Genomic DNA, 19,072 nt, shown 5'->3' on the forward strand with positions numbered 1-19,072 from the left:
GGGTTCGACCTCGCCCGAACTCCGGCGACCGCCAAGGTCGTCGCCGGCGACGATTCCGGCCACCCCAGGTCCACCCACTGCCACCACTCGACACGGCGCACTCCCAGCTACCCATAGATGGTCTCCGCCGTCCATTTGGTCGTCGGAGGACAAAACCCGCACTGCCCCGCCGCGTTTGGCCTCGCCGGCGGCTAAACGCCGGCAACTTGACCAGTTTGACCGGGTTGACCCCAGTTTGACCGGGTTGACCCCAGTTTGACCCCCCCTGGGTCTATGACAGGTGGGGCCCGCCCTGCTAATTAACCTAGGGTTGGGACTAACTAAAATTAGTTAGTCTAATGACACTGACACGCGGGACCCACTGGTCAGGTTTGACCTGGACCGTCCCCGTTGACTGCTGACATCACCCTCACGTAATGCTGGCACAATAAATCATTTACTGGATTTATTCTTACTAGTACAAATGCCCGTGCGTTGCATTGGGCAAAAAATGAAATATAACCTGCTCCAGTGTCATTATGCAATATTTTTTTAATCTAATTTAGTAAAAGTCAGAAATAAGGTTACACTGAGTATTTTTTGTAAATCAATGTATTATTTCTTAATTTATATTCCCTCCGTTCCTAAATATAAGTCTTTTTAGATATTGCACTATGGACTACATACGGAGCAAAATGAGTAAATCTACACTCTAAAATATGTCTATATACATCCGTATGTAGTTTCTAGTGGAATCTCTAAAAAGACTTGCATTTAGAAACGGAGGGAGTACATGGGTGCAGTCAGCGCTGATGCTGGCGGACGAGGTGTCGGCGGCGATGCTGACAAAGCGACGTGCAAAGCTGAGTTGCTAAGTAGCTTATATTTGACCAAAAGACTTAATACGTTATAAGGGTGTTGTATATGTATATATTTATATAAGTACAAATGCCCGTGGGAAAAATGACTTGAATGGAACTGTAGTACAATACTTGAACAACATCATCAAAAGTGTTTTGCATCATCGCAAGTGTACTACTATTATCATACATACACATTGCATGTGGTAATATTCAGAAAATTCATTCATAGACGAATGCTTTATAAATGAGCACTCAAACATCACCATGGGTGTACATATATTCAAAAATTCAGATAACAAATAGTTGTATCATATCAGTGATTCCCTACACACACAAAAGGGTATCACTGAACATATTGGATAGCATCTTCACCAAGTGGTAGCTCAGACTGCCTTGTACAAAGTTTGCACCCAGTAATCGGAAATCCTATATAGAAGTAAAATGTACAAGGAATTGCATACCAGCACACCAATCCAATAGCATTGGGCTCTGCTTTGTATGCTGAAGCTTATTGTTTGTGAGTGACTGAAAGTATTACCATCAGCACTGGAGTGTATCCAGATTCAGGCATGTGTATCTATTACACTTCAAATATTAAATTAGCTTCCATGCAAAAGAAAAACTTAGATATAAAATTAGCTTCCATGCAAAAGAAAAACTTAGCTTAAAGAAATTGTACTCTAAAATGCCTGATATTGTACTATTTTGAAGATCTCTGGAGACGATCTTTCCTTCCTTGGTCGTGTGTCTAAGTGTACAGATTAATTAGGTCATACCACTCAATAATAATCAAACAAATTAGTGTAATTTGTAGGGTGGGAGGGAAGTGCCACTCACCGAAGCATAGGAACGGCTCGGCTAATGACGACCTTGATAAACTGCAAATCACAATGTCAAATCACACTCGGGATCAGCGCATTTGCCTGCACACTAATTGAAGTGTGCCCTTCGCTGCAGCATACAGTGGCCACCAGGACGCAGAGGGCTATTGTCATAACATTCAGATATCAAAATCCTTGAATGGCGACCTCCAATAGTCTTACTATCCTCCTTATTTCTGCATGTAAGCCAACACAAACATGAACACCATGTCTAGTGATCCCTCTACCAGCTCAAAAGGCCATTCTTTGTTTCGGACCTTTATTGGAAGCCCGCCTCAGCTCGTCGATGCATCGGCTGACTGTTGCTCGCCAGTGCTTCCGATGGCGCCTCCATCTTTTTGGCCAATAGAAATCTTCGTCTCTGCTTTCTCCAAAAAGCTCACCGCCTATCAGCTAAGCTTCTGCGATGATGGTTATTGTGCTGCATAAAGGAAAAGTAAAATAGTTTGATAAACTTTTGGGTGCCAACAGAAGCAGATTGAACTAAATATCTTAAAGATGTGATATGAAAAACAAAGTAAATATTCATATTCTATGAAAGGTAAGTGCAATACGACTAATCTAGTAAAGTAATTTGGAATGTCGGCTTCACTAACTCTTTACCATCAACTAAATTGTGAGGAACCCATTTGTTTCACCATAAATAGAAACCAAAAAACTTTCAATCTATTAGATAAAGTAAACTGATTAGGCGGCCTAATCAAATATGTACGTCTACATCTGTTTAGGATTCATCAAAGAACACACTTGATGCGGTTAGAAGTGCTATGCAAAATAAGTTAGCAAGCCGCCGTAAAAGAGATGGATAATATAATATAAATGGATGCAGTATTCAACTTTTACCAGGTCTAACTGATAAGGTTTACCGTGAGACAAACCTGAATCCTTACAGCCGCAATTAAATTTTGCACAGCTGAATTATAATACTGGTAAAACAATTATACCACCATAAGTATTCTACCAAAACGGTTTCAATGGAGAGAACCTATACACTCAAGGATTCCTGGGAGCAAGATGCAAGGAAAAGGACTAAAATACTGGGGGTAATGAAAGTTCCAATGTATAAAAACTTGCCCTTCTCATGTTCTTTGGTAAACACATATCTTACTCGAGCAATAAAATCGTTCCTACAAAATCGAAGGTCTGAATCTTTTCCATTATTAGATGAACATACAAAAACTTGCCCTCAGGCAAGAACTGCTTCAGTGAACAGATAACTTCAAATAGTCAGCCATGAAAACAACAGAGAAAGGGAAGTAAGAAAATATAGATTTTTTTTCTCAGGTAATTAAATTAAAAGGAAAATGATTCCACCAAAAGACAGAAGCGTTGTCGTCCCACATACTTTAAAAAAATAACCGTTGCCACAAGTAGCAACACAGCCAGCAATCACATAGCAGCAGCCCAACACACATATCAGGCAGGACATGCACCAACATCAAACAAAAAAGTAGGTTTGATGTTCATGTATGTTAGGAAAATATGCAACTTGTATTCCCATGAGGCCATAGGCCGATATATATACATGTACAGGTGTGGAACATATGCAGGAAACCCCTTATACAACGGGATAAATACAAAGGGGTATACATGACTTATATTATAACTCTAACACCCCCCTCAAACTCATGGTGGATGAACAACACTGAGTTTGGAGAGATAAAAGCCATGTTGTGCTCTAGTCTGGGCCTTCGTCAGGAAATCTGCCAACTGTAACTCGGAAGGCACATACTGAAGAGCAATAACCTGATCCTGCACAGCAGCGCGCACATAGAAAGCATCAACACCAATATGCTTGGTGAGCTCATGCTTCACAGGATCGCGCGCAATGCTAATAGCACCTGTACTGTCAGATAAGAGCAGAGTCGGTGTAGTGACAGAAACACCAAAATCCTGAAGTAACCACCGTAACCAAGTCACCTCTACCGTCAAAAGAGCCATGGCTCGCAACTCAGCCTCAGCACTCGAACGGGAAAATGCAATCTGTTTCTTCGTCTTCCAGGCAATGAGAGAACCACCAAGAAAAACACAGTAAGCAGAAAGTGAACGGCGATCAGAAGGATCACTAGCCCACGTAGCATCCGAATAGGCCTGAAGCTGTAAAGAACTGGAGCTAGGAAAGAATAGACGGTGAGAGATCGTGCCCCGAAGATATCGGAGAACACGAAGGAGATGACTATAGTGAACCGATGTGGGAGCAGAGACAAACTGACTCAGAATATGAACCGGATAAGAGATGTCCGGACGAGTGACAGCTAGATAGACAAGACTGCCAACAAGATGACGATAACGCGTCGGGTCAGGGAGAGGATCACCATCAGTAGCACGGAGGTGAACATTGAGCTCCATAGGAGTCTCAACAATGCGCTCGTCAGTAAGAGCAGCACGAGCAAGAAGATCCTGAATATACTTTTCCTGGGATATGAAAAAGCCATCAGAGGTAGAAGAGACTTCAATCCCAAGAAAGTAGCGAAGAGGTCCAAGATCAGACATAAGGAACTGCTCATTAAGACGGGCCTTTACAAAGGCAATATACTCGGGGTCATCCCCAGTGATGACCATGTCATCAACATAGAGAAGAAGAAGAGTCCGACCACGAGGAGAAAGGTGAATAAACAAGGCTGGATCATGATCACTTGCTGAAAAACCAGCAGCAGTGACCATAGAGGCAAAACGCTCAAACCAGGCGCGAGGGGCTTGCTTAAGGCCATAGAGAGAGCGACGAAGACGACATACCATGCCATCAGGAACAGAATACCCAGGAGGTGGCTGCATGTATACCTCCTCACGCAGCTCACCATTAAGAAAGGCATTCTTAACATCAAGCTGAGATATAGACCAGTGGCGTGCAGAGGCAACAGCAAGAAGTGTACGAATAGTGGTCATATGGGCCACAGGAGCAAAAGTCTCGTCATAATCACGACCATGTTCCTGCTGAAAACCACGAGCCACGAGACGAGCTTTGTGACGCTCAAGAGAACCATCGGAGCGAGTCTTAACCTTGTAGACCCACTTACAAGTGATGGGACGAACTCCGGGAGGAAGAGAAACAAGATCCCAGGTACTAGTGCGTTCAAGAGCAGCAATCTCCTCTGCCATCGCAAACTACCATTCAGGATGAACAACAGCCTGACGGTAAGAAGTCGGCTCAAGAACAGCAGCACCAGCGGTGGGAAATCCAAAACGATCAACAGGCGGACGAGGACGAGAGCGCAAGCCATAAGTAGGCTGAGAGGAAGAGGACGACTCATCCAAGGAAGCATCCACAGGTCGTGAACGACGAGTGTAATGCTGAGGAAAAGATGGAACAATAGAAGGAGGAATCGCCAAGGGAGAATCGGGGGGTAGCGACGAAAAAGTCACCGGAGATGAAGGTGTAGAATCCGGTGACATGCTAGGTGAGGAGACCGGGGAAGAAGGTGGCTGCAAATCGACGAGGGGTGGAGAAGCAGAGGGAGTGGAATGAATAGGCGCAGGCGCGACGGGGGTGATAGGTGAGTCAGGAAAAGTGAGGAAAGAGATATCCTCCACGGAAAAAATCGAGGAAGATGGGCGTGGGTAGAAAGGACGAGACTCATCAAAAGTCACGTCTCGAGAGATACGCATCCGACGACTGATAGGATCCCAACAACGATAGCCCTTATGTTCATCACTATAGCCTAAGAAGACACACTCAACAGACTGAGCGGTCAGTTTGGTGCGTTCGCGAGGGGCAAGAAGAACATAGCGAACACAACCAAACAAGCGAAGCATCGAATAATCAGGAGAACGATCAAAAAGACGCTCAAAAGGAACACCACCCTGCAAAGCAGCGGACGGCTGAAGGTTGATGAGATAGGCGGAAGTGGAGATAGCCTCGGCCCAAAAATGAGGTGGAAGAGAGGCGGCGATCATCATCGCACGAGCCGTCTCAAGAAGGTGACGATGCTTGCGCTCAGACACGCCATTCTGAGCATGAGCACCAGGACAAGAAAACTGGGCAAGACTACCCTGCTCAGCAAGGACACCACGCAACATCTTAGAGATATACTCGCCAGCGGAGTCAGCACGAAAAACACAAATGGGTGAAGAGAACTGAGTATGAACCATGGCAGCAAAACGCTTATAAATAGACAACACCTCACTACGAGAAGTCATGAAATAAAGCCATGTGTAACGAGAAAAATCATCGATGAAAATAATATAGTATTTATGACCACCTTTCGAAGCGAAAGGAGCCGGACCCCATACATCAGAATGGACTAAATCAAAAGGACGCTTAGACACTGACTCACTATGTGAATATGGTAACTGAATCTGCTTGCCAAGACGACAACCCTGACACTCTAAAGAGACATCTCCTGAGACAGACCCCAGAAGACCTCGACGAACTAAAGACGATAACCGAGAACCACACAGATGACCAAGTCGATGATGCCACTGCTTGAAGGAACCAGTAACAGAGGCGACAGCAACGGAGGGACTGGCGATGGTGGTGGCAGCGGAAGGAACATGAAGCCAGTCCAACTCCCAAAGACCCTGAGAATCACGGCGGCGAGGGCCAGCCCCAACCAGAGTGTGCGTGCGACGATCCTGGACAGAACAAGAGTCAATATCAAGGATGACACGACAACCAGAATCAGTAAGTTGACCGGCAGAAAACAGATTCATGGTAAGTCGAGGAACATGAGCAACATCAGGAACAGAATAAGGAGTGGAAAGATGGCCTCGACTAGCAACATAAAGTGGAGTACCATCAGCAGTGAAAACATGAACAGGAGAATCCAACGATCGAAGAGAGGACAAAGCGGAAGAATGAGAAGACATATGAAAAGAAGCTCCAGAGTCCAGAACCCATGGGGATGTACCTGACTGTGTAGAGGGCGGGTGCTCAGTGCGAGAAGCATCAGTCACAGAACCAGCAGTACCCGTCGAGGAAGAACCTGAAGCCGCGAGCAGACGCTTAAGTCTCAGAATATCCTGCTCAGTCAAAGCAATGGCAGAAGCTGTCGAGGGAGATGACGAAGTCCCTGAGGAGGAGGATCGCGCCTTGCGCAGGTGTTTCCGCTTTGTGTAGCACTGGGACTCAATATGACCATCATTGTTGCAGTAGTCACAATGTGAACGGGGGCGACCTGAGCCTCCAGAAGGAGTGGGCAAGAGCGGCGGAGCACTCGAGCGAGAATGTGGCGGTGCAGCAGGTGGAGTGGAAGAAGCCCGAGTAGCGAGCACAGAGGGAACCTCTAGCAAACCAGCACCACGTAAGCGAGTCTCCTCAGCACGAATCTCTGAAAGCGCCTCCATGAGAGAAATACGGCCACGAGCAAACAACTGAGCACGCCGGGGCTCAAACTCCTTACGGAGCCGAGACAGGAACTCGTAGACGCGATGAAACTCCAAGTTGGCCTGGACAGCCTGGCAGCAGGGGCAAGTACGACAACCAGCACTGCGGAGAGAATCAAGCTGGCGCCAGATAGCAGAACTCTGTGCATAAAAGTCATCAACAGTAGAGTCACCCTGCTGAAGAGCATGCTCCTGACGAACCACAGAAAGGTATAAGGCATCACCAGAGGGCTCATAGCGCTGACGAAGACAGGTCCACATCTGAAAGACAGTAGGAAGACCCAGAAACTCAGAAGCAAACTGAGGCAGAACACTAGCAGTGAGAACAGCTGCAGCACGAGCATCATCATCAAGCCACTGGGTGTAAACAGACAAAGCACCATGATATGTCTGAAGAGCCTCCTCATAAGACAAAACCCTCTCATCATAAGCACGATCAGCAGTCTCATCAGCAAGCTTAGCTGCATCCTTAGCGGCCTGAGTAGCGTCCGTAGGAAGAACCAGTGGAGTTGGCGGAGTAGGGGCCACCGGAGGAACCGGACGTGGCGGACAGCAGACCTCGCCAGAAAGAACACCCCAGAGACGAATGCCACGCATGTGAATGCGCATGAAGCCAGCGAACTCGGTGTAGTTGGTACCATCGAAGATCACCGGACAGCGAGGGACAGCAACATAGCCCGATGCAGCAGACATTTTTTTTGGCAAAGATCCGAGATCAGCAGAAGCCGGACGAGGACGGCGGCTGGGAGCGGGATTCGGCACGGGAGGCCGGCGAAAAGCTGCGAGAAGGGCAGCGGGGGGCGGGATCCAGTGCGGCAAGGGATCGGGTGCAGCAGTTCTCAGGCGGCGGCAGGGGATCGGATCGGGTGCAGCAGTTCTCAGGCGGCGGCAGGGGATCGGGAGGAGATGGAGAGCAGCACGGCCGAGCGATCCACACGGCAGCCGATCGGCCTAGCGATCCACACGGCAGACGATCGGAGAGGCAGCGGCCCAGGAAGGTCGAGCGGCCCAGTCAGGTCGGGAGGAGAGGCAGCAGCGACGGAGACACGGCGCTCGATCGGGGAAACAGAGCGGCGGCCGGATAAATCAGCACAAGTTGCAGCGTGCAAAAAATTGACCTAGCTCTAATACCATGTTAGGAAAATATGCAACTTGTATTCCCATGAGGCCATAGGCCGATATATATACATGTACAGGTGTGGAACATATGCAGGAAACCCCTTATACAATGGGATAAATACAAAGGGGTATACATGACTTATATTATAACTCTAACAATGTAAACGGAAAGGGCATTTCTTGAGATTTATTACCGCATAAGGGAGAGTGTGGCTGGCGAAGAACAGGGGCGGGGTCGTCATCTTCTCCACACATATGCACATGAAGCAAAGTGAAGCGATGGAGAACCGATAGGATAGGTCATGCTAGATCTGACAGGAGCAGGCAACGAAGACCAGCAGTGCAGCCACTGGCGGCGGAAACCTCCACACGCCCCTCCTCCTCGAGCTCTTAAACTGTGACTTCCTTGGTCGGCTCTAGACCTGCATTGAGCAGAACATCTCAGCAAAATGCAATATTGTACTCCTTTAACTCAAGCAAGGAGAGAAAAAGAATATGTTCCATCAATGTTATTCTAATTTGATATTAATAAGAAATAATGTCAGAAGTACATCGGTCCTTGATTTTGTTTTCTTAGCTAGGGTCTCTTGTAGGTTGTAGTAGATGTATTAAGGAACTGAAACAAATCAAGTCTGCATTTTTGTGCCGGCTGGAGACCTACTGCTTTTGTATCATGTTGTATACAATTCAAATGATGCAGAAATTATGAACTTGAGACTGAGACACCATGTAGTAGATTGGACATTGCTTGACATCAAACACATATTGAGGACTTACAACAATCTCTTGTGACAGGGCCACTAACAGCAATGGGGGAGTAATGCAACAGAAGTTCTATACAAGGAGATTAATATAAATTAATAGAATTATAAAAAGCAAGGCAGCAGACCTCTTTAGAGAAGGCTAATGTTTATTTCTTAACTGAGGTACTAAAACCACACAAAAACTTATAAATACTAATTCTGAAGAGTGAACAATATGAGATCAGTCTCCCTAGAATTAGTACATACTACACAATGCGTCGACAGTATATGGAAAACAAAGACATGTGCATAATCTAGAAGACAACCATGCTAGCATATTCATGAGGCAGGGTAGACAGCATATGAAATCTGAACTTGCATCATTGTACTGTTTAGACTGTCCCTTCCCTTTTATACCACGTCCTTTGTTCAACATGTTCCTCTGCATTTTCACTTGAACAACTTTCTGTTGAACCTAAAGAAAATACCACCAATGCCAATTACCAAGATGACAATAAATAAAAATTGTTAGTGACCTGTGAGAGTTTAGCCAACATATTCTGTAGCTGATGGTCCATCTTTGCAAGTAAAAATTCAGAATAGAGGTATGTCTTTGTCAGCGGCTCGTCTAACCTGCAGAATCGTGCATCATTCTATCATTCCCTTGCTTATAGAAGCACTACTCACTGGACCACTCAACAATCACACAATTAAACTGCCCATGTAAGATTTGCCACGCAATTTAATTAGCAAGATGAGTGTACTTGACTGAAAGTGCATATATTAGTTCAAAAGGGAAGTGTAATAACTGAATTAATCAAGTAGATATTGAGGTTAATGTACATGTGTATTCCTACCAGAGCCTCTTGTAGGATTTGGGGAAGCTTTTTGGTGAGCCACTCGCCAAAGTCCTCCTGCAATGACGGCGGTTGGGTGGAGAGGATCTGGAGGATCTTGGCTGGCATGGGGCAACAGTTGTACTCCTCGATGAGGCGTCGGCAGGAGGCCCGGCCGGATCCGGCCGGATCTGGCCGGGGTGGATCCATTTCCGGCAGATTTAGCGTGGAGGCGACCGGATCTGGTGAGATTGAGGGCCGGCGGCGCCATGGCCCTCGTGGAGGTCCCTGTTCAGCGAGAGAGAGGGAGAGATGTGAGAGGAGATCGAGAGGAAGGAGGAGAATGCAGAGGGGCGAGGCAGCGGAGTGGCCGGAGGTCCAGCGGTGAAGGTTGCCGGCGGCGGGGCGTGGCGGAGGTGTGGATCGCCGGCGACGCGACTTGCGGGCGCGAGGGGAGCGAGGGCAGGAGGGAGCTGCGGGCGGCGGTGCGGTTCGGGCCCGGGCGGGTTTACAGGGTTATTTTTGTAAAAGTGAAACGTTTTTTCAAAGTGCCACTAAAACAGGGAGTGTGGGTTGATTTCACGTAAACTCAGGGGCGTTTTTTGCAAAACTGCCACGATGACGGACGACCAGAAGCAATCGCTGGTTTATTAGTAGGTAAAGATACAGGAAATTCCAGAAAATACTACAAACTTCAAAAATTCATAGAAATTAATCTGTAACTCCAAATGCAAAGATTTATATATGAATTTGATCAGAAAAATTCAATTTTTCCATCTGTACTGGTTTCATGCATGTCAGAACACTTTAACCTTGCTATTTAGACGAAGAAAGTTAATGCACTAATATGACCTCTTATTTTGGGTTTGCATTTGAATCTTTGATTCAAAGAGGTCAAACTAATCTGTTCTAAGTTGCATTAGCCAAAACACACTCATTTTGCCATGTCATAGCATGCATCATATTGTTGCATATTGCCATTTAATGATTGTGCTACCGATGTGATTTTCGTGGTAGGTTATGCCTCCGAGGATACCCACGAATATCCGACTGAAGGGCAGTATCCCACTACCACTCTGTCAGGCAAGCAACCCATTGATCATTTCGATACAAACCCAACTTCTCGCTTCTGCTCTCGTTTACTGCATTAAGACAACGCGTTTCAAACTGCTGTGTGTTGCGATAGTTGAACCCACTTCCTCTGCATGACCTGTCATTGCCACGGTAACTAGATGAAACCCACTAGCATGTGTAGGAGTTGATTGAGCCATGTTTGTGTTTCCTACCATGCTATGCCTGCTATGCTTAGAGTCGTGTCAGGTCTGGCTCATCGGGGTGATGAACTAGAGTGAATGGTTGCGTCGGTAATGAGAGTGAAGTGTTGAACATGATTTGGTAAAGGTATCGATGAGAGGCCATGTAGGAGTACATGGTGGGTTGTTTCATTGAGGTCGTCCTTAAGAACTGATATCTGTATGTGTGATTTAGGATCAGCTACTACCACGCCTTGGGCCCGAAACCAATGGACCCTCTCGACTTATTAACCACTCTTGTCCTCTGTCCAGGAGTTGCAAGTAGTTTTTGGTGTTTGTAGTATGCTGGAGGCCGTGCGCGGCGCTGACCTTAGGGGTGGGCTGTGATGCGGTAAGCACGTGGCCCGGTGTACCGAGTCGCCCGTTTGGTGTCTCGGGAACCCTGTACACATCGTATTGGGCCGTTGAGGACACCCCGGCCGGACTTCCTTGCGGATGGAACCCGAATAGGCGATAAACCTGGACTAGGAACTCGTGTGTTTAGTCAGGTCGTGGCCGACACCCTCGCTGGGCTTCCGCTTGAAGGTTGCCGAGTACATGTCGTGTAAACGGCGATAAGTGGTGGAAGCGTGTGTGAAGAAGTACACCCCTGCAGGGTATAAAACTATTCGAATAGCCGCGTCCACGGCAAAGGACTACTTGGTCGCATTATGCAGTTCATAGACAAGTTAATGGTTACTACTAAAAGACTCGAGATAAGTGTGAGTACCGCGGATGGCCCTCTCGTAGGATGATGAGGGAGGATCCACAGTGGAGTATTGTGATGGTGATTAGAGGACTCGTGTACGAAAACTATTTTTACAAGTGGTGTCTCGTAGGATAGCTTAGCCAAGAGTCAAAGCTGGCTTGCTGCAATAACTCCACTAACCTTCTTCAGAATGTGCATGTATAGTAGGATCTGTTGTAAGACTTGCTGAGTACCTTTATACTCATGTTGCTTTAATAATTGTTGTAGAAGAGAACACCGCCCCCTCTGATGGGTTCTATGTAGATCTCAACGTTGACGAGTGACTTGCCACCCAGGTGGTGACCCTGAGCTTATGAAGGGCCTTTGTAGATAGACAGGCTTCGTCAAGCCTTCTTTCTTTCTAGTTGTATGTACTCAGACAAGTTTGCTTCCGCATGTGCTTGTATGTTTGTATGACTTGAGTGTCGGGTCATGTGACCCCTACCTGTATGAACATGTTATGTATGGCTCTCTGGAGCCTTTAAATAAAGTACTTTGAGTTGTAGAGTTTTGTTGTGATGCCATGTTGTATTTACACATATCGACCATATTCTGTGTATGATTGAAATGCTTGGTATGTGTGGGATCCGACAATCTAGTTGTTTATCCTTGGCAGCCTCTCTTATGGGGAAATGTAGTCTGGTGTCTCCACTGAGCCTTGGTAGTCCGCTATAGCCCGGTTTACCAGAGTCCTGCTAGCCCAGCACTACTGCTCCGGAACACTTAGACTGGCCGGCATGTGTTTCACTTCGTTCCTGTGTCTGTCCCTTCGGGGAAATGTCACGCGGTGACATCCGGCGTCCTGCCTAGGCTGCTACAGCCCGAGTTCCCGGAGTCCTGTTAGCCCAGTGCTACAGCCCGGATTCACACGCTGCTGACCGACATGCTTGATGTTGATTCATGTATGCCTGTCCCCGTAAGTTAGCGCCGCTTTGGGTTCACGACTAGCCATGTCGGCCCGGGTTCTCTGTCATATGGATGCTAGCGACACTATCATATACGTGAGCCGAAAGGCGCAAACGGTCCCGGGCCATGGTAAGGCGACACCCGTGGGAACACCGTGCGTGAGGCCGTAAAGTGATAACAGGTGTTACAGGCTATATCGGTGTGACTTAGAATCGGGGTCCTGACAACGCCGCAAGTTGCACTGATAGGAGGACGACACGCTCGCCAGGCCAAAAGGCATGCGAACGTAACTGTGTGGTGGAACCTCGCAACGGCCCACGCACGAAGGCCAGAAGGGCTCTTGAGATGCGGCACTATTGAGCCCTGGGACGTCGATCCAGACGCGCAGCCCGGCATCCTTGCCTGGATGGGGAGCTGCGCCTGGTGAGCGGCGGCCGCCGCGCATGGCCCTTGTGTCTTGCAGTTCCTGAGTGGTCCTGGTGATGAACTCCTGAGCGATGGGCGCTCCTTGCCCTGTGCTCTCCTAAGGGAAACGTGTCGTGAAGCACGCCTCCAAGTGGTGCCCGAGCGCCTCCCTCGTGATGTTGGCAAGGTTGGAGGCCCTCCAGAAGAGAGCCCCCGAGCCCTGCCCGAGGAGGGCGTCGGGCGCACCTTCCTATGCGATGGAGGGAGGCGCCCCTGGCGTGGGCACTGATCCTGACGAGGTTCCAGATGCGTCGCCACCTTCCTCAGGTCCTGCTCGACGCATCTGCTTCTTCTTCTTGGGGATGGCCTCAGGAGGGCACTCGCCCTTGCTGTCGGGGTCGCTGATTGCTGCAGCTTGAAAGGCACGCTCAAGGGAGCACACCGCATCTCTTTCTTCGCATGGGACCGTGATGATTCCGCCGCTTCCCGGCATCTTGAGGACATTGTAGCCGTGATGGGTCACTGCCATGATTTAGGCCAGGGCTGGGTACCCGAGGATGGCATTGTACGGCAAGCGGATGTGCGCGGCGTCGAAGTCGATGAGCTCGGTGCAGCTGTTCTTGCGTTTCCCAAAGGTGAAAGGGAGGCGGACCTGCCCTATCGGTGTGGTGGAACCATCGGTCACTCCTGAGAAAGGCTTGGTGGGCTCAAGCTGATCATATGGCACTTGGAGGTTGTCGAATGTGTCGACGGACAGGATGTTGAGCCCTGCGCCGCCGTCGATGAGGGTCTTGGTGACTTGCATGTTGCTGATGACCGGGGAGCAAAGCATCGGGAGGGCGCCTGCGGTAGCCGCGCACTTGAGCTGATCTGCCGAACTGAAGGTGATGGCGCACGTGGACAACCTGAGCGGGCGTGTGGCCTCAAGCTTGGGGAGGACTGCATTCACTTCACGAGCAAACTGTTTGAAGATACGCTGCGAGGCTGGGGCCTGAGCTCCGCCCCAGATGCAGGCGATAGCGCGTGGCTCCTGGAAGCCCCCAGCCCCCTCGTCTTGATGGTGGTCGTCATTCCTTCTTGGCGGCGGCGATAGCGGAGGAAGACCGACGTTGCCTTGAGGACGATCCTCACGAGGCTGATCCCTCCAGGCGCCCTCGCGAGGCTGATCCTGCCAGCGGTCCTCACGAGGCCGGTTGCGCCACTCCTGGCGCGGGCCACGGTTGTCCCAACGTCCGCCACCGCGTCCTCCTCGGTCGTAGCCCCGGTCGTTGCGCTCGGGGCGTCGACCGAAGCGTACTTCTCGAATGGCTCTGAGCTGTTGGCAGTCGCTGGTGTTGTGGGTATGCAGGTTATGGAAGGCGCAGAACGGTCGGCTGCTCTTGGATGACTCGAGCTGGTCTCTGCCGCGCTTGGTGTCTGGTTCCGTCGTGAGCCCGGCTGCTCCCTTGCGCTTCACGTCCTTGGCCTTGGCTTTCTTCTCCTCCGGGTCTGCAGCCGGGAGCTCAAGGAGGGAGAGGCACCCTTCCTCAGATCTTGCGCAATTGGTCGCCAGGTTGAACAGCTCCAGGGATGTGCACAGCTCCTCGTGGTTAGCGAGCTCCTCCTTCATCTTGACGTCACGGACGCCATCAGAGAACACGGAGATGATAGCCTCGTCCGTCACCTTGGGGATCTTGAGGCGAACGTTGTTGAAACGCTGGATGTACTTTTGGAGGGTCTCTCATGGTTGTTGCTTGACGCGGCGCAGGTCACCCGCGGCTGGCGGGCGGTCGCGAGTGCCGTGGAAGTTGGCGACGAAGCGGTTACACATCTCGTCCCAGGAGGAGATCGAGCCGGGAGGCAGGTTCAGGAGCCATGAACGAGCGCCGTCTTTCAGCGCCATAGGGAACCAGTTCGCCATGACTTTCTCGTCGCTGTTGGCTGCCTCGATGCTCAGCTCGTAGAGCTGCAGGAACTCCGCGGGGTCGGGGGTGCCGTCATAGCGAGGAGGCAGATCTGGCTTGAACTTGCCTGGCCAGGTGACGCTACACAACTCAGGGGTGAAGGCGCGGCAGCCGGCTATGGTCACCGGGGCCTGTCTTGGTGGTGGAGCCTGGTCTTGACGCCCACGCGCCTCTACGGTGGGCGGCGCGGGGCCTTGCCGCGGCAAACCATCCTGGCGCGGCAGTGGGTGAGTGGCGGAGCGTTCTCTTGCGGTCGAGGGACTTCTTGACAGCTTCTTTCTTTGCGCACGGGCGCCAGACGCGGTGGGTCGCGCCGCGGAGCCGCGCGCCTTGGCACCAGGGTGCCGTCTTGGTGCAGAGGTGGTGGAGGCGCTCCGTGAGCTACGTCGCCCGTAGCTGGCGGAGGGCGAGGCAGAGAGAGGGACGGCGCAAGGGAGCCCCCTGCGGCGCTGACGAGCTCGGCGATGCGGTCAAGCCAGTCCTCGTAGAGGTCGTCGACCGGGCGGCAGCACGGGAGCTCGTGCGCCATGAGTAGCGCGACGAGCGTGGGACGACGAACCACCGGGAGTCGGTGATGGAGTGGCGGTGTGGCCGTCCCGCCGCACCGAGGGGTGCAGCGAGGATGCTTGCTGCTCGTTCCCCGCCGGGCCGGTGGCGGTGTTAGCAGCAGGCGACGGAGAACGGCGAGGTGGCCCGCCGACGGGAGCCGTCTGAGCGACGCGGGTGGCGAGGGCAGCCCGGCGCTCAGCACGAGCACGGCGAGCGTCCGCCATGGAGACGATGGAGCAACTGGACGTGGAGCGATGGAAAGGAAGCTTCGGCACACCCCTGCCTGGCGCACCAAATGTCAGATCACGGGTTCTGGCAAAACCATTAAGGTTCGAACACTGGGGTGCACGCGAAGTTCTTGCCCCTCTACCGATCCACACCCTAGCTTGCTAAGATCTCGCGGACGAACTCGACGAACTCACAACACAAGAGACACAAGACTTATACTGGTTCGGGCCACCGTTGTGGTGTAATACCCTACTCCAGTGTGGTGGTGGATTGCCTCTTGGGCTGATGATGAACAGTACAAGGGGAAGAACAGCCTCCTGAGGTTGAGGTGTTCTTGTGCTTGGTGTGTGGCTAAGGATGAGATGAGATGCCTCTGAATGAGTTGGTTCTCGGATCCTCTCTACGGTGGTGGCTAGTTCTACTTATATAGACCCTGGTCCTCTTCCCAAATATTGAGCGGGAAGGGAGCCAACAACGGCCAATTTGAAAGGGGATAGCTAGTATAGCTTATCCTGACAAAAGCGGTATTCACCTGCAAAAGGCTCTGGTGGTGACGCCGCCTTGGGCTCCATGGTGACCTCCATCTTGCCGTCTTGCTGGTCTTGGTCTTGTTGCACTGGTATGGAAACCTTTGCTTGATGCCTCGATACTCAGCGCCCGCGCTTGCCTCCTTAGCACCAAAGTGGAAACAAGGACGCTGCGCGCGCTGGCACCCGCCTGGCGCCCGCCTGACCTTGATCATCATGGCTCACATCACAAGAACCTCGCGAGGTTTGCCTTGCCTTGATCTCTCCGCCCCTCATGAGCCAACCTGGTGAGGCCGCTCCTGAGGAGGTCTTGTGTCGCCCGCCTCGCGAGGGTCTTGAATGCCTTGTTGATGAAGATGGGCCATACAGGCCTGCTAGCACAGCCACATCGTGGGCCGCAGGCAGGCAAGTCTGGGGACCCCCGTTCCCAGAACGCCGACAGGAGTCCCGGCCGGCTCATATACAACGTGCCCGGCTCGGTGACTAATTACACATGCCTTATAATACAAGTCATACATATGTGGCGGTTTACACCTGTAGGCCTTAAGTCGCCTTTGGGCTTCGGGCCTTCAGTAAGCCTGTTTCATGAACCGCCATCTTCAACATCTTCATGGGCTTTGTCATAACAAACCACCAGCGGTATAACCCGGCCTCTCCTGGGCGGGTCATACCCAATAGTTATATCCCCAACAGTTAGCCTGCGCACTGGACTACGCTCGCACGCCTCCCATTCGGTCAAGGTCAAGCAGCTTTCCGCATGGCACCTCCTAAAACCATTAAAACCAAGACATGTGGCGTCACGTGAATGGTTAACAGAACGCACACGGTTTGAGTTATACGAACGTTTGAGATATTAAAGTGGCAGCTATTTTTTCAGAATGCCTTTGTTGGCTGTCATTATTCGAGTGCACCTTCTCTCAAAATGGACACGAAAAATACCACAACATGTCGGGTGCCATTCCATGATAGCATGCCAAGTTTCATGAATTTCAGACGAGTTTTGGATTTACTAGAATTTAAAAAGAAAGTATCTCAACATTTTGCCGGCAATCAACGGTGCCCTGGTGTTTGAAATTCATTCCCATTTCTTGCATGGGACCTAAGCATGCACCCAAGGACACAGATTTGATTTTTCAACCAATTTATATGCACTGGAGCATGTGCATGTAGTTCAAATTTGAATTATGCGCATAAATGCATTGAAAACTTAGTTAATGCATAAAAATGTCCAAACGAACCCCGAAAAATCAGAAAAATTGACAAAACACTCCTGTTGTTCTATGTTGACACGAGAAAAATTTGAAAGCAATAAGAGGCAATGGATATCATTTCGTCCCCAAAGGTGGGGCGTTCCCTACGGAAACCATCATGCTTGTTGTGAGAAGCTCTGGTTTGTGAGAAGCATATACCCAAACCTGCCCCAAATGGGACAAAAATTTACCACGGCATGTTGATGCCGCTCCATGATAGCATGCCAAGTTTCATGACTTTTAGACGAGTTTTGGATTTACTAGAATTTAAAAACCATGCATCTCAATGTTTTGCCGGCAATCAACGGTGCCTTGGTGTTTGAAATTCATTCCCATTTCTTGCATGGGGCCTAAGCATGTACCCAAGGACAGAGATTTGATTTTTCAACCAATTTATATGCACTGGAGCATGTGCAAGTAGTTCAAATTTGAATTATGCACATAAATGCATTGAAAACTCAGGTAATGCATAAAAATGTCCTAACGAACCCCGAAAAATCACAAAAATTGACACAACACTCCTATTGTTCTATGTTGACACGAGAATTTTTTTGGAAGCAATAAGAGGCAATGGATATCATTTCGTCCCCAAAGGTGGGACGTTCCCTGCCGAAACCATCATGCTTGTTGTGAGAAGCTCTGGTTTGTGAGAAGCATATACCCAAACCTGCCCCAAATGGGACAAAAAATTTACCACGGCATGTTGATGCCGCTCCATGATAGCATGCCAAGTTTCATGAATTTCAGACGAGTTTTGGATTTTCTAGAATTTAAAAACCAGGTATCTCAATGTTTGCGGCCGAGTGACGGTGGCAGGGTGTTTGACATTCATTCTCATTTCTTGCATGGGACCTAAGCAGGCAACCAAGGACACAGATTTGAATTTTCAACTAATTTATATGCATTAGAGCATGTGCCTGTAGTTCAAATTTGAATTATGCACATGAATGCACAGAAAACTCAGTTAATGTATAAAAATGTCCAAGCGAACCCCGAAAAATCCCAAAAATTGACACAACACTCCTGTTGTTCTATGTTGACACTAGGAAAAAATTTGAAATCTAGAAGAGGCAATGGATATCGTTTCTTCCAGAAAGGTGAAACGTTCCCTACCGAAACCATCACACTTGTTGTGAGAAGCTCTGGTTTATGAGAAGCTTATACCCAAACCTGCCCCAAATGGGACAAAAATTTACCATGGCATGTTGATGCCGCTCCATGATAGCATGCCAAGTTTCATGAATTTCGGACGAATTCTGGATTTACTAGAATTACGAAAGCAAGTACGTCAACGTTTGCCGGAGAGCCACGGTGTTGTGGTGTTCGAATTTCATCCCCATTTCCTGCATTGGAGATAAGCATAAACCCATGGACACATATATGATTTTACAACCCATGTTGGTGCACCGGAGCATGTGCATGTAGTTTAATTTTGAATTGTGCACCTGAAATGGCTAGAAAACCAATTTAATGTATAAAAT

At 49.4% G+C, this 19,072-nt stretch overlaps 1 long non-coding RNA gene across 4 annotated transcripts; it reads right to left on the reverse strand.

Moving 5' to 3' along the window:
* Positions 1-1,046: 1,046 nt before the first annotated feature.
* On the reverse strand, positions 1,047-10,255 carry LOC109770410 (uncharacterized). 4 transcript variants are annotated; one of them, XR_012182539.1, is made up of 7 exons: positions 9,765-10,243; positions 9,541-9,622; positions 9,234-9,382; positions 8,359-8,586; positions 1,981-2,144; positions 1,680-1,899; positions 1,047-1,590 (listed from the first exon to the last, which is right to left on the reverse strand). It is a non-coding gene; the product is annotated as an uncharacterized lncRNA (long non-coding RNA). The 4 variants fall into 4 exon arrangements; XR_006663088.2 differs by lacking the exon at positions 9,541-9,622 and adding an exon at positions 9,444-9,540 and having other exon boundaries at positions 9,234-9,349; positions 9,765-10,237; XR_006663086.2 differs by lacking the exons at positions 9,234-9,382; positions 9,541-9,622 and adding an exon at positions 9,444-9,540 and having other exon boundaries at positions 9,765-10,255.
* Between the last annotated feature and the right edge of the window lie 8,817 nt (positions 10,256-19,072).

Source organism: Aegilops tauschii, chromosome 4 (genome assembly GCF_002575655.3).
Source record: "Aegilops tauschii subsp. strangulata cultivar AL8/78 chromosome 4, Aet v6.0, whole genome shotgun sequence".
NCBI classification, from domain to species: domain Eukaryota; kingdom Viridiplantae; phylum Streptophyta; class Magnoliopsida; order Poales; family Poaceae; genus Aegilops; species Aegilops tauschii.